This window comes from Enhydra lutris, unplaced genomic scaffold (genome assembly GCF_002288905.1).
Source record: "Enhydra lutris kenyoni isolate GAN:26980312 unplaced genomic scaffold, ASM228890v2 scaffoldscaffold6, whole genome shotgun sequence".
NCBI lineage: Eukaryota > Metazoa > Chordata > Mammalia > Carnivora > Mustelidae > Enhydra > Enhydra lutris.
The window spans coordinates 20675863-20687641 of record NW_019154090.1 but is presented as its reverse complement, the minus strand read 5'-3'; the positions used below and the strand labels follow the sequence as shown (position 1 = coordinate 20687641).

Genomic DNA, 11779 nt, shown 5'->3' with positions numbered 1-11779 from the left:
GGCTCCCTGCTCAGCAGGGAGCCCGATGCGGGGCTCGATCCCAGGACCCTGGGATCATGACCTGAGCTGAAGGCAGAGGCTTTAACCCACTGAGCCACCCAGGTGCCCCCCTTTTTTTTTTTTTTAAAGATTTTATTTATTTATTTGACAGAGATCACAAGTAGGCAGAGAGGCAGGCAGAGAGAGAGAGAGAGAGTGAATTGGACCTTTTGATGGGAGGGGATGATCTGGGCACAAGCAGCTACTCCAGTGGGGCCCAGGTTGGCAAGCAAGACTGCCTGGAAGATGGTGCTCTCAAGAGTGGAGGAAGTGAGCTCAGGGAAACTCAAAGGGGCTATTGGGGGAAGAGGACACTAGCCAACGCAGCCCTAGTATGTGTAAGGCCTTGAACAAATGTTTTTTGCGTGGCTCCTTTCTATATAAGCAATTTGCTTAAAAATATATCACAAAATTCATGGGCCCATGTGGAATACAGTGGTTCATTGGTGGTGATTTAGAATAATGGCTAGGGAGGAGGTCCTGGGGCTGTATTTATCATCCTATCAGGGCACAGGAAGGTTCTTGGTAGTATCCAGACATGATCTCTTCCAGTTCCAGTCCAAGAATCATCCCTTCATTTTTTTTACTATAAAATTTGCCATTTTTGCCTAATTTCATATTTCCCATTGCAAAAATATGCTATTTGGAACCTGTTATTATTGAAGCAATATTACATAACTTTGTAGCCTTCTAATATATTTATTTAATGCTTGTATATTATTACTCATGATGCTTCATCATCCATGAGTGGGGGTGTCGATACACTGGTTTCCAAGGACTCAGAGATTTTTCCCTGGGACTCATTGATGAGCACTACAAATACAAATCTCACCCAGAATATGCAAAAAAAAATGTGCATGATAATTTATTTTCTGGTCATGTTAAATTTACCTTTTGGAATATTGTTTCACAAACATGGACAACACATCTTCCCATCATGTCTTGAACTCTTCAGGCAGTAACCACTGTGTTCCTAAAACGTGATTGATTTCAATGCTGACCACACTCACCTTCCACATACCACCACCAGCAGGGAGCACAGGAAAGGGATCTGCAAGAAGAGCAGTCCCATTCATACAAGATACATCCACCCTTAAGCCACTTCTGTATGGCTTAAGATGATGAGAGCACCATGCCATCAAGTCCATCAGAGGTAAGAAAGTACATCAATGGGAAGAGCATGACTATTGCAGAGCAACATTTCAAGTCATTGGAGGAGATAGGCATAGCAACTCCTGCCAAAGGGAGTGAGGTGACATCCCTGGGGGCCAGCTGAGGAAGGGACTGCAGAGCACACAGAGTAAAAGACCTCTGCTGCTCCCCTCCCCCATCGCCCTGGCTGCAATAGGTCAGAGCAATCTGAACATGGCCTGAACACAGAGGTGCAAACCAACACTTGGGGCCACATCATGCAACTCAAGCCCAAGCATCTGCAGTGGACTGTTGGTAGCTCAGAGTCCTCACTTCAATGATCAAAGTCCTGGTTTCAATGTGAGTGAGAGTCACCAAAATCATCATGCCAACACCATTTTGGGAGCCCAGTCTCACACAAACTGGTGAAAGAAATTCTACTAGCAAGAGTGAGTTCCTCACCAGGCTATCCTCCTGGAACCAGAACTGGCCATGAGACTCCAGAATGATTCCATATATATAAGTCCTGGAGCTCTTCAAGGCATCTGGTCAACCTCACACATAAGTGTTGGGAGCGAGGGGTGGTAAGACAGAAGGCTGAAGAGGTCTTCAAAGAGTGGAAATAAATATTGAGACTCACAGGTGATGGACTTGGTCTGGGAGTGCATCACCCTGCCTGGATGGCAGTTCTGGCTCTGGCCAGTCTCAGCCGCTGGAGTGAAGCTTAGAAAACTTCAGGGTGGAAATTTCTAGCTTACAAGACCCATGTGGGGCCTTTTCTGAATTGGGGCACCCTTCCAAGGTGGCATTGTTGGCCTTGGAGAGGCGCTTGGAAAAGTCTGAGGAATACCAATCCAATATGCAGCACTCCTTGAGGCACGGGCCTGGGACAGGGGACTTCTTACCTAGATCTAATGATGGTACTACCAATAGCCACTGGATATTATTCAACTAAGACTTAACAGTAGAGCAAGAAAGTGGGTTAGATGCTGAGCCAATGAATTTTCCATCCACTACCCATCCCCCACCCCACATCTATCCATCCATCCAACGAATGTTTATTGAGTACCTACACTGTGCCAGTATTGTTTTAAGTTCAAGAGAAATAGAAGTGGGTCTTCCCAACCATTATCCACCCCAAACTAGTTCTGTGTAATTTGAAAAGGAAGAAAAAATTGGCTACAGATGACATACCTCTCATATGTCTGTTAACAACTTTTCTTAATTATGGCTCTTGAAAGTGTTTTAATTACTATGAGTGCATACAATTTACCCCAAAACTTAGTGGTTTAAAACACTGACAATATTTATTTTGCTCATGAATCTGCTCTCTGGTCTGAGCTCAACAGGATTACCTTGTCTCTGTTCTGCTCGGTGTCACGTATGTTGGCGTAAAAGCTGGGGACTGGAATGATCTGAAGGCTTCCTCATTCACGTATCTGGCAATTTAATGTTGCCAGCTGAGACATTAGCTCAGGCTAATACCTCCACATGGTTTCTTCATGTGGCCTGGGCTTCTTACCAACGTGGCGACTGGTTTCCAAGGGTAAGTATTGCAAAAGGGGGTAAACTAAGTGGAAGCTGTATCCTCTTTATGACCTAGTTCCCTAAGCCACATAGTATTCCTTCTGCCACATTGGCCAGAGCAGTCACAACCGGACTCAAGCGGAGGGAACATGGATCCTATTTCTCAGTGAGAAGAGTGTTGGTTACATTGTAAGAACTGTGGGATGGCTTTTGTATATCTTTTTTTCTTTCTGTCATCTACCTACCTATCTAGCCAACTTTGGAGAAAAAAGGTAATATAATTCCATTTTTCCTTTTCTGAATGCAACGCCTTTTATTTTTTAATTTTTTTTAAAGATTTTATTTATTTATTTGTCAGAGAGAGTGAGCACAGGCAGACAGAGTGGCAGGCAGAGGCAGAGGGAGAAGCAGGCTCCCTGCTGAGTAAGGAGCCCAATGTGGGACTTGATCCCAGGATGGTGGGATCATGACCTGAGCCGAAGGCAGCTGCTTAACCAACTGAGCCACCCAGGCGTCCCTGCAATGCCTTTTAATACACAGTAAATAAGTACACAATACAAAGTGATTTTTTGACATAACAGTTTCAGAAGAAGATACTCCCAATTTGTTCTACTCTTCTAGTTAGAAATTATGATGTGGAACACGTTTGAATTGGGCACTGTGTCTGGAGAAACCATAAGGTTTCCCCCTGTGTAGTGTTTCATGTTTCCTCAGTCTGTTGCAGTCTGAAACACTTTCCTCACATGTTTCAAAGTGTTATGTTTGACACCCCCCCCACAAGTGTGTGTGTGTGCGCGCGCGGGTTATATCTTTATTCTTACGTTGGTTTAAGTGAAGCCCTCAAAATTTAAAAAAAAAAAATGGAAAAGAAAAATGTGCAGAAATGTATTACCTTTAAAAATGACTCTTGAAGGGGCACCTGGGTGGCTCAGTTGGTTAAGCAGCTGCCTTCGGCTCAGGTCATGATCTCAGGGTCCTGGGATCAAGTCCCGTATTGGGCTCCCTGCTCTGCGGGGACTCTGCTTCTCCCTCTCCCTCTGCTTCTCTCCCCCACTCATATTCTCTCTCACGCTCTCTCTCTCTCAAATAAATAAATGAAAAGAATGATTCTTGTGGCACATGATTGGCTCAGTCAGTAGAGCATCTGACTCTTGATCTCAGGGTTGTGAGTTCAAAGCTCCACATTGGGTGTAGAGCCTACTTAAATAAAAAAGAAAGAAAGAATGACTCTCTTGCATCTTTTTTCCACCAACCCCCACCAAATATTGAATCTTATCTTCTGAACAGTACAATAGTTCTTAAACTTTGCATTTTATGTAAGAGCCATGCTATTGACTTAAAATAACTTGTTTATATAATTTTTATCTTCATTACTCCATTGATATATTTTTCTGTTAAAATATTTCGGTATCTTGGGTTGGAATTGAACATTTTTTTTTGTTTTCCCATTAAAACTAATAGAAACATATAATCCTCATTTAACAGCTTTTGCTTAGAGTCAGAATTTTCAGAAATGAATTAAAGTCACCAGGGAGAACTAGATGTATTTTCAACCTCTCCCTAAGAGTTTTCAGACGGCTTCCTAGTCCTGTATCTCTCAATTTTCCAATTCCTATCATCTGTTGCTCTTTCAATCTATCACCCTCATTACAGCCCCTTACCTGTCTGATATATTACAAGTATTCAATATTTTAGTATGTTAGAAATGAGTCTGGTTGACAGTAACATATATAACTCAACGAACTCTGATCTAAATAAGATTTTCCCTGTCTCACAAAACAAGAAGGTAGTCCAGGGTTTGTGCAGCTGCTTGAGTATGTCCTAAAGAACCATGCTTCTTTTGTCTTTCTGTTCCACCTTCCTTAAGCATAGTCCTCCTCATGGTCTCAAGATGACTGCAGCACCTCCAGGTGTTGTGCCTGAATTCCATGAATGAAGTAAGGAAAAGGTGAAGATTACAAATGTCTCCAAAGACTTCCTTTTTACTCTGGAAGGGAAGATCTCCCTTCGGACTTCTATCTACATCCTATTGGCCAGAAACTTTGTTGTGTTGCCACTCCTTGTGCTGCAAGGGAGGTTGGAAATGGTATGCTTTGCTTTCCAGTCTCTGTAGTTCTGAAAGGCAAGGGATAGGTGGTTGGAATAGCTATTGAGTGAGCCTCTGGCAGTATTCGTCACACTGTGTTTAATTGAAATGCATTGCTTTGACCCACAAAGTGTCCTGGATACAGCCCACTACTGTCCTGGAACATTCTTACTCCTTATTCCTCTTTCCTCTAACAACTTTCTTGGGGTGGGGTTGGGGGGGGTGGCAAGGTCTTGGGGAAACACTCATATCTTTATGAGAATATCAGTTCCCGTGGTCTGTTCTAACTGAAGGTAAGTAGGAGTCAGCATTTTCTCTGCTCTCTTCAGCCTCAGACAACCATGCCTTCAGCCTACTCAACACCCTGATCCCCTATCTCTAAATATCAGGGACAGTCTCAAGGCCGTGGCTTCCCACCTCTTCTCTCTCAGCCCAAGTTTCCCCCTTTACAGTCCCAAGGCACTTGAGTTGTACTATTTAAGGGTATTTATTATCTTCTTCGTTGAGGATGAAACCAAATTATTGAGAGAGGTAATGTTTACAAAATCTACGGTGCATCGTAGGTGCTCAAACTGGTTTCTCCTGCTATTATTATTACTATTTATGTCTTCTCGCCCATGTCAGACTCGGCTCCTTAACCAGAGGCTCTGATGTCTGATTCATCTTTGTAGTCTGTTCCGGGCCTGAAATTGAGTATTTCTTAGAGTTAACGCTATGCCCAGGTAATAAGGGGGCAGTGAGAGAAGGGAAACATTTCAAAGAAAAGGTGCTGTAACGGTGGGAGTGGGAAACTCCTAGAACCTGGGTGGGAGTCAGAATCTTACACAGAAGTCCTTTACTCCATCCGCACCGAAAACTAGCGAAGCCTGGACTGATTCACAGGGACGCAGATGGAGCACCCCCCCGCCCCCGCGGTATTGAGATGAAGTAGACGCCTCCGTCACTTCACTCCTCCCACTCCATTTGATCCGGAAAGGAAGGAGGGACTATGCCCCGCACGGCGATCTGGGATAGCTGCGCACGCGCAGCTTCCGGCGCCGTGTCTCGGGAATTATTTGACGCCGCGGCTTCGGACCCGCAGAAGTCTCTGATCAGGCGCGCCACGCACGCGCGGTGGTTCACTCGGTTCGGGGAGTTATTTGACGCTGCCGCCCCTGGCAGTCGGAAGTTGCCAGAGCGGAGCCCAGCCGGCCGGCCTGACCGGCCTTCGTCGTCCCCCGGCGCCCTCGGAGAGTCGCTAACGGGTGGACGGACCGACCGCCTGAGAATAGCCGGCCTGGGCAGCAAAAGCGCCGGCACTATGGCGCGGGTAGCGTGAGGCAGAAGGCCGAGTGCGGCCGGCGGCGGCGGCGGCGGCGGCGGCGGCGGCGCCCGCCCCAGCGATGCGGGCCCCGCCCGTCGCCTCAGGTAACCGGAGGGCCCTCCCCGTCGCGGCCGGACCCTCCCCTCTCCTCCCCTCCGGGCGGTCCCGAAACGACCAGATCCCTGCCTTCGGAACCACGACTCTGCCTTTCTCGGGGGACTCGCGGGGTCCGGCAGAGCCCGGACCTGACTCGGGGTGGGGGTGCTGGGAGTTGGCGGCTTCTATCGGGTCTGTTCGGACTCGGTCTGGCCCTTGGGAGCTCCCTGGGCCGGGCGATGCGCTCTCCTGGCAACCTGGGGGAGGGGGCGGGTCAGGAGCGAAGCTAGACAACTCCGGCGAGGAATTTGGTTTAGCAGAAGGGTTGCTTGAGTTGCTGCCGCCCTGTGGGGATGATGCTACCCATTGCACAATGACAGCCGGGTGAGGAAGAGTTAATAACGAGGATAAACAGCTAACCCTTGTTAAGCGCTCACTATACGCCAGGCATTGTGCCAGGCCATTACGTTCACCACATCTAACTTCACAACAAGCTTGTAAGGTAGGATGGTTATCCCCATTTTACTGACGATGCAACTGAGGCTCTGAATGGTTTGGTGACTTACTTGTCCAAGGTCACATAGCTGGTAATTTGGACTCAGGCAGCCTGACTCCGGATTGAAATTCTTAACAATTAGGTCAGTGGCTCTCCAACTTTGCTGCACGTTGAAGTCACCTGGGGCCACTTTCAAAGATTCCCTAACCTTAGGCAGCACACCCAGACTGATTAAATCAGAATGTTGGGGGGGGAAGGAGAGGGGAGCCAAACCAGTATTTTTTAAGGAGACCCATGTGATTCCAGTGTGTAGCAAACTTTGGGAACTGCTGGGGTGGGTAGTCCTGTATCTCAGAAGACGTCTCAGTGTGCCTCCAGTTTAAGTGTGTAGGAGAATCATCTGGGAGTTTGTTAAAAATGCAGGTTGCACTTGCAAAGATGGTATCTTTAGGCCCAGTGACTACTCCACTTTGTGAAAACCACTTGGATGAAAAGTGACTTTGTCTACAGGATTGCTGAGTTGCTGTACCTTTACAGTGTATACATCTCATGTAAAACTGTTAGTTTGCAGTTTTCCTGAATGTACAGTACTCATGGGTCTAATGTCTTTAACTTCTGGGTCATCTTTGCATATGCTGTTCTTCTACCTAGGCTATCCATGCTTTGTCCCCACTCCACTTAAATGCACACACTTCTGCTCTCTCTTGCACATGTGCACAGAGCTTTTTCTTCCAGTCTCTGGCTGCCGAACTCCCCACATGCCCTTCAGGATGCCTGTGTCTGTGACACTCAACCACCCTGGGTCGTTCTTATGTGCTGTTTAGCATCATCATAATGGAATTTACTAGTTCTTTTTCTGTGTTGCATTTCTGTCTCTTCTGGATTATGAGCAACTTGAACTATATTATCTCTCTTCCTTCCAGTGTTTTGATACAGACTTACACCGGTTTTAGAGATTGGCATGTTTGAGTCTATTCTATGACATAGACTTCACACTGCAAACAGATTCTTCTCTATTTCCATTTTTGCAAAATGTGTTTGGTAGTTCTTAGCCTATAGAGTTTTGTTCTTTTTGGTTGGAAACACTCTAGTTAGGGTCATTAATTTATCCATGTAGCAGTTGGACAAACACATTGAGTTTTTACACTGGCATGGCACGATGTAGGATGATATGTAATTAGCATTGGTCAATTTTTTTTTTAAATCTGATTTTATTATAATCAGATATGATCAGTTCTGCAGTGGAGACCTTTAATTGTCCTTAGGCCTTTGCATATGTTCCCTACCTCATTGTCCAAAATAGTGTGTAGTTGTCATTTACTAAATGTTATTACCTCATTAGTACTCGGTAAATGCTAGTAGACGGAATTGGCTGTCGATGGTAGTTCATCCTGTTCACTAGGAGAGATGATATAAGTAGTACTTAATGAAGATGAAAACCTTGATGTCAGAGGATTTGACAAACTTAGTATATATTTATTTTAGAATGCCTGAACTGCTATTGCCCAGCATATTTACTGATTTTAAAGAAAGGCAGGCCAGTAATTCAGATTGTGTTTGTTCTTGGCTAGTCTTCGAACCACTTAAAGTTTATAAAAGGGAATGAGTGAATATGTGTGTGAAGGTCATTATGAAGAGGTTTTTGGACAATAAAGATTTTTTTATAGCACTTAAATATGGTGAAGTAGGGGCGCCTGGGTAGTTCAGTGGATTAAGCCTCTGCCTTCAGCTCAGGTCATGATCTCAGGGTGCTGGGATGGAACCCTACATCGGGCTCTCAGCTCAGTGGGGAGCCTGCTTTCCCCTCTCTCTCTGCCTGCCTCTCTGCCTACTTGTGATCTCTGTCTGTCAAATAAGTAAATAAAATCTTAAAAAAAAAAAAAAAAGACTTTCTTTACCGGATAAGGGTTGTTATAGAAAGATTCTCTTGGTTCCATTTTGGACTGTTATGTCAATTTTTAGGCTAAAGCTAATAGAGAAACTGATGGGACAATTCTTGTTAAATTCAGATACTCAAGAAACTTGCCCTTGTTTCTCTCTGATCAGATATGAACAGAGTATCCAGTTCTGGCCTCAGCGCATGGAAGAAACTCAATCTTTAAGCCTGAGGTTTTACTCTGTAATTGATATCCAGAGCAAAGGTGAAATATTTCACGTGTTCATTAAAGACCAAAAGTGGCTGCAATCAAGATAGCCTGAGACTTAGAAATGGATTCTGTTTAATTTGAGATACTCATCAGTGTTAGCAGATGTGTTTTCTGACATGTGTAAAAACCTTTTTAGGATAGAATACATGATTTCTTTTGGTACAAGATGATTAAAGTTTAGAATTAAAGTACCTGGAGTTTAATTCTAACTTTTTAGACATGAAGAAAGTAGGTAGTTTGCCCAAGATTACATGGTTAGGTTCTAGTACATCGGGCTAGAAAGCAGGTTCCTTCCTTTGCACGCAGAATTTCCTTCCACCTCTGTACCCCACGTGAGAGGATGTCTTATTTGTTATATTGTGTGTGTGTGTGTGTGTGTGTGTGTGTGTTTTGGGGTGGGGGAAATGACAGAGTAGTCTATGTTTGAGATATTCAATTAGATGTATAGTGAATGCTTATTGTGTGACATGTACTTTATATCCTGAGAATGCCAAAATAAATAAGACACAGGCTCTGTCCTCAAGGAGTCTATAGTCTAGTTAGAGTTGTAATAAAAATAGCAGTGTGGTATCTTAGGCAGCTCTGCTGGGTAGAATTTTCTGTAGTGATGGAATTATTCTATCTTTGCACTGTCCAGTATGGTAGCCCCTAGCCACATGTGAGTACTGAGCACTGGAAATGTGACTAGTATAAATGAGGAACTGAATTTGTAATTTAAATCTAAGTAGTTACATGTGGAAATGGCTACTGTATTGGACAGAGCAGGTCTGAGACATAAAGGATGAAAAGTGTGGGGTGCTGGTTGGAGGTGGGCAGGGTGTTCATAGTATTCATGCTTTTTTTTTTTTTTTTTTTTTTTTTTTTTAAACAGACTAGCAAAAACTACCTGTTTACCCTTTTAGGCAGGAATACAGGCACAACCTGTATTTCTTTCTTGTGATTCAGGTGTCTGATAGGATCCCCAGCAGAATCTGGTATATAGGTGAACACATTCCTTTCTGATGAAACTTGATTGATATTTGCCTTGTAGAGTCACTGAGACTACAACAGAAATGTGAACTATAACCCTTCTGTCTTTATTTGTCATAAATAAAGACCTTGATCTTGAGAGCAATTTGTGCTTGAAAATCCAGCATGGTTCATTTATTTACTCAGTATTTTGGCACCCTGTACCCTGTTTTCCCTAAGAGAAACAAGGCATGCCTGATAGTGTGTACTTTGCCTTTGTACATCTTAAAGTATGTTGACTTATGTCACTTTATTTGATCCTTCCCCCAAGTTACTTTAGGTACTGCAGGTGTTCTCCCTGTTTTGTAGGTGAGGAAACTATGACAAAGAAATGCCAGGTGACTTGTCCAAGGTCATAATGGTGAGGTATGGAGTCAGAACAAAAGGGAAGAGCATTGGACTTTGGAGCAAAAGATGGAGTTTCTTGTCCCAGCTTTACTGTCACTTAATATGACTCTGAGCAAGTTATAGCCTTTTTTGTTTCCTCACCTCCTGTCTAGTACATCTGTTTTACTGAACTTTCTAAGCTTGTTATTGGAATAAAATGAAATAACATGTGGGAGTTCTTTCAAAATGATCAGTTTTTACAAAGGCACATTGTTATCAAGCAAGATCTCTAGTAGTTTTTCTCTTGTTTAATGCTGACTTCAAAACTCATCATGTCAGTTAATCATGTTAAATACTACAGTACTCTCGTGTCATGGATTTTCTCTTGACTTCCTCCCTGTGAAACCTTCCCTTGGGCAGCCGTCGTGTCCTGTTTATATCTGCGTACTTATCCTAGGACAATACCTGACACATAACAGGGGTTTAATAAATGTTTCATGAAATAACTGATGTCTGGATTTACTTTATGAAGTCTTAAAAAATTGTTCTCTGCAATTAGACTTGAAGTTTCTTGGGAGCAGGGATCTTATTTATTCACTGTTATTCTTCCCTGTGCATGGTGTATAGAAGGCATGCAATAATACTGGTTGAGTCAGTTGATGTAATTAATGTCAGACTGTGGTCTCAGTGCATCTGCCACTACCGCTGTATTGATCATTTTGGTAATCTGTCAGTTAGACCAAGCCTTCATGTTACTTTGTGGTAGTACCTACAAACCTTAAGCTGTAATCAGCACACAATCACCTGATAATAGAAACCTCCAGGGAGATTACCTAGAAAATGGATACATGTAGAGTTAGGAAGAAGTTAAGTGAACTGCAGGGGTGCGTTTTCATCATCTTCTCCTTCCTCCTGTCGTATTTACTTTCGGAGACTTTTCTGCTAGAAGCTCAGGGTGATAGCTGACTGAGCCTATCTGGGGAGGAGACCCAGGATCTTTAACTTAGCAGTCAGAGTCCTTAATTATCTAACTTCAGTTTTGTCTTTATTTCTCACTGCAGTGCCCATTTCTTTCTGCCTCGTTCCCATCCTTCCCTCCCTCCCCCTCAGTATATTAGCTACACTAGAGTTTACTTTTCTATTGTCCCTCAGCCTGTCTTGGATGCTTACACCAAATTCTAGTTCCTACTGTATCATTTCTATGATAAAGTTAATATTCTCTCATTCTCTGCCCCAGGTTTTTTTTTTTTTTTTTTGAAGATTTTACTTATTTATTTGACAGAGATCACAAGTAGGCAGAGAGACAGGCAGAGAGAGGGGGAAGCAGGTTCCCCGCTGAGCAGAGAGCCCATTGCGGGCCTTGATCCCAGGACCCTGAGATCATGATTTGAGCCAAAGGCAGAGGCTTAACCCACTGAGCCACCCAGGCGCCCACTGCCCGAGTTTTTATTAAATTAATTATAAATCTCCAATCCTAGCATTTGTACTCTTCAAAATTGGTCACTGTTTTTCTTTGAAATTTTATCCCTTCTACATACAACTTTCTTTCTTGCCGCTCTAGGTTTTTAGTTTAGGTTTTTTAGGTGCTTTTTTTGCTACTTGAAGCAAACACCCTTCCT

General features: G+C 43.7%; 1 protein-coding gene across 2 annotated transcripts in view; it reads left to right on the top strand.

Moving 5' to 3' along the window:
• The first annotated feature begins 6150 nt into the window (after positions 1-6150).
• LOC111141403 (Ral GTPase activating protein non-catalytic beta subunit) overlaps positions 6151-11779 on the top strand; it is an 87664-nt gene continuing 82035 nt past the window's right edge. For both annotated transcript variants that reach the window (XM_022493925.1, XM_022493924.1), the window contains exon 1: positions 6151-6190. The gene's annotated coding sequence lies outside the window, so the exon portion shown is untranslated. The remainder of the gene's footprint in view (positions 6191-11779) is intronic.